We start from the raw sequence: 4448 nt of genomic DNA, 5'->3' as shown, positions 1-4448 counted from the left end.
AAGCCCCGCCATAGCAAAAGCAGCGATACCGGCACATGAGACAATAATGCTCCGGATAGTGCCGAAGACGAAGACAATCCCCTCCAGCCAGGCCTCGAGCGGGAGGATGGGCAAGCTAGCCCTCAGGAACAGGCAGCAGACGGAGAATCTGAGGATGAAAATTACATGCCTCTCTCCGAAGACGAGGTGAGCCTCGGCAACGAAGAATTTATCGTGCCTGAGGACCCCGTCGAACAGGAGCGCTTCAAGCGCAGGTTTACAGCCACAGCAAAAAGCCTAAAGAAAAAGCAACAACAGCTTCGAGCTGATGAAGATCTGTTAGCGGATAGATGGACTGAGGTCCTGGCGGCTGAGGAATACAAACTCGAGTGGCCAACCAAGAGTTACCCAAAGCGCAGGTTGCTACCTCAACTTGAGGAGGAAGCATTAAACCCCACACTACCAGCGTATGATGCGGCTGATTGGCCACCCCGTCGTCTAGTCCGCACCCCGTCGCCAGTCAAACAAAAACACCAAGGCCCGGGGCAACACGCAGGACCTGCGACATGTATTGGAAAACAATGCAGGACATACAAGATCAATCTACGGATCACGGGGGCGCGCCCTAACGCGTGACGATGATCGTCACGCCGGATATACTAGAAGCAAATCTGGCCGGGCTGAATACAGCAGACAAGACTCGTACGAACTGCGTCGTGACATAGCCCGGCACAGAGGTGCCGCACACCCCCTATGCTTCACTGATGAAGTAATGGATGACGAATTCCCAGAGGGATTTAAACCCGTGAACATTGAATCATATGATGGTACAACAGACCCCGCGGTATGGATTGAAGATTTCCTCCTCCACATCCACATGGCCCGCGGTGACGATCTACATGCCATCAAGTACCTCCCACTAAAACTCAAAGGACCGGCTCGACATTGGTTGAATAGCTTGCCAGCAAACTCCATTGGCAGTTGGGAGAATCTGGAAGACGCATTCCTTGACAACTTCCAGGGCACTTATGTGCGACCACCGGAAGCTGATGACTTGAGTCACATAACCCAGCAGCCAAGGGAATCGGCCAGGAAATTCTGGACCTGGTTCATAACTAAAAAGAACCAAATTGTCGACTGTCCGGATGCCGAGGCCTTAGCGGCATTTAAGAATAACATCCGTGACGAGTGGCTCACCCGACACCTCGGCCAAGGGCAGCCAAAGTCCATGGCAGCCCTCACGACACTCATGACCCGCTTTTGCGTGGGCGAAGACAGCTGGCTGGCTCGCAGCAATAACACATCAAGAAATCCTGGCAATTCAGATGCCAAAGATAGCAACGGTAGACCACGTCGCAATAGACACAAGCGCCGCAACAACGTCGACAACGCCAAAGACACGGCAGTCAATGCCGGATTCAGTGGCTCTAAATCCGGTCAGCAGAAAAAGGCGTTCAAAAGAAGCAATCCGGGCCCGTCCAGTTTGGACCGCATACTCGATCGCTTGTGTTAACTTCACGGCACCCCCGATAAGCCAGCCAATCACACCAACAGAGAATGCTGGGTGTTCAAGCAGGACGGCAAGTTGAATGCTGAAAACAAGGAAAAGGGGCTGCATAGCGACGACGAGGAGGAGCCCCGGCCGCCGAACACAGGCGGACAGAAGAAGTTTCCTCCACAAGTGAAAACGGTGAACATGATATACGCAACCCATATTCCCAAGCGAGAACGGAAGCGCGCACCTATGCGATGGAGCCAGTCGCCCCAAAGTTCAACCCATGGTCCTCTTGTCCGATCACTTTCGATCGCAGGGACCATCCCACTAGTATCCGTCATGGCGGTTCCGCCGCATTGGTCCTTGATCCCATCATCGACGGAATTCACCTCACTCGAGTCCTTATGGACGGTGGCAGCAGCCTGAACCTGCTCTATCAGGATACAGTGCGCAAAATGGGTATAGACCCCTCAAGGATCAAACCCACAAAAAACCACCTTCAAAGGTGTCATACCAGGTGTAGAGGCCTGTTGCACGGGCTCAATCACACTGGAAGTGGTCTTCGGATCTCCGGACAACTTCCGAAGCGAGGAATTAATCTTCGACATCGTCCCCTTCCGTAGTGGCTATCACGCACTACTCCGACGAACCGCATTTGCTAGATTCAATGGGGTACCGCATTATGCGTACCTCAAGGTCAAAATGCCAGGACCTCGCGGGGTTATAACAGTCAATGGAAACACAGAACGCTCGCTCCGCACAGAGGAGCACACTGCAGCCCTCGCAGCGGAAGTACAAAGCAGCCTTCTGAGGACAACCGCCAATTCGGCGAAGAAGCCACCGGACACCTACAAGCGAATCCGGAGTACCCTGCAACAGGATCGCCAGGCACGTTCAGAGCTCGCCTAGCAATTCGGCCTCCCTCCTAGTCCCAGTCAAGCGGCGAAATTCGTGCCGTGCATACATAATTACGCACTCAAGATACCATGGGCACAGGCGGAGGCACAGCCCACAATGCGGCTCAACCGCTTCAGGGCCCGTACATCTTTATCATTTTCTCTCTTTCAGGACCCTACTCTCTGGAAGCTCTTTCCGACAGCCGTTTCATTGGACCCATTGCGGGAAGGAAATACCAAGGAAGCAAGATGCTCTGACATACAAGGGAATCCCCAGGTGGTCTCTGATAACGATCGATATACCTGTTTTACATACCCATACGCAGCTTGCCCTTGGATAGGGCATGTCAAATAGTCCTATTTTTTGCTTATTGCACTACTTGTAACCATATGCTTTGACGTATTATTTAATAACAATGCATAGCGTTAGCTTTTTATTGCATTTCCTTTTTTTCCCTGTCTGCTTATTTACGACAAATTGCACCCGTACATTCTGTTACGACCAGTGCGCCAGGGGCTTCGGTGTACCCCATAACATGGCATGAAAAGTCCGAACACTTTCGACAGTGCGGCACCCCGAACTTATAGCATTATATGCATCAGCTCCCAATCATGTCTTGGGTCAATAGTTGGGTTTGCCCGGCTCCCATGTTTTGGTACCTTACGTTCCGCTATATCGGCTAAGGTAGCGCTGGGAGAACTACTGCGATTGTGTCCCGGTTCTTTCGGACGAACACCTCAGTAGAGAAAGCCGAAAACTGACTGTCATGATGAGGCGAGAGCTGGTCGCTGTTCGAGAGGTCTCAAATCCTTAAAGATTTTTTCCGCATTGGGCGAGGAGTCGGCCTTGTCCGATTTAGGCGTACATAGCGCCCCAAATTTGGCCTTCCGAATACTAGGGGCTTCGCGAAAAATTAAAATTGTAGACTTATATGGCTAAGTGAGAGTGATAAAGCTTTATAGTCCGATTGCCTGGTTCGTTGTGCTGAACACCTCCTTCGAAGGACCCAAAATTGGGATAAAGAGTGATCTGGTTTATCCCGAACACCTCAGTACTAGTTACATGGGGGCAGAAGCCGACGACTGGCCAACTCTCAGATTTTATAAACGGCCGCACAGAAGGTAATATTTTAAATTAACAAGCATTGCATAGCACAGTTGAATTCGTTTCATATTACAGGATCACAGGAGTACATTCATTCAAATATTACATCCTTAGCACATTCCTCCGCCACAAGGCGAGCACCCTTCAGGACACTGTCATAATACTTTTCGGGGTGGCGATGCTCCTTGCCCTCTGGCGGCCCTTCCTTCACCAGCTTTTCGGCGTCCAACTTCGCCCAGTGCACTTTCGCCAGGGCAAAGGCCCTGCGCGCACCCTCAATGCAGACGGACCGCTTTATGACTTCAAACTGTGGGCAGGCATTCACAAGCCGCCTTACCAGACCGAAGTAGCTACCAGGCAGGGGCTCGCCAGGCCATATCCGAACTATAAGACCCTTCATGGCCTGTTCGGCCGCCTTGTGAATCGACCAGTTGCTTCAACTGGTCGGTCAAGGGCATCGGATGTTCGGTCCCAGTATACTGAGACCAGAACAACTTCTCCGTCGAGCTCCCCTCCTCGGCCCGGTAGAATTTGGCGGCATCCGACACACTGTGGGGTAGATCTGCGAACGCTCCTGGAGAGCTCTGAACTCGGGTAAGTAAAAAGAAAATTTCCTTCACATGCTTGCTTTGCATAATGAATGCCTTACCCGCCGCTATCTTCTTAACCGCCTAAATCTCCTGGAGGGCCTTTTGGGCTTCGGCCTTGGCATGTTGTGCGTTTTCGAGGGCCTTCGCAAGCTCGGACCCTTGCGTCTTAGAGTCACGCTCCAAGGACTCGTATTTCTTGACGAGAGCCTGGAGCTCTTGCTGCACCTCGCCGACTCGGGCCTCTTGCTTCTCTCGCTCGATGCGCTCCTTGGCCGCTTTGTCTTCGGCCTTGGATAGCGCCTTCTTCAGGGCCGCCACTTCGGTCGTGGCCCCTAGCAAAATCCATGACGATTCTATTATTCAAAAACAACATTTTTCTTTAT

This window comes from Aegilops tauschii, chromosome 7 (assembly GCF_002575655.3).
Source record: "Aegilops tauschii subsp. strangulata cultivar AL8/78 chromosome 7, Aet v6.0, whole genome shotgun sequence".
In the NCBI taxonomy this organism is placed as follows: domain Eukaryota; kingdom Viridiplantae; phylum Streptophyta; class Magnoliopsida; order Poales; family Poaceae; genus Aegilops; species Aegilops tauschii.
The sequence above is the reverse complement of the archived record's forward strand: the minus strand, read 5'-3'. Positions refer to the sequence as shown.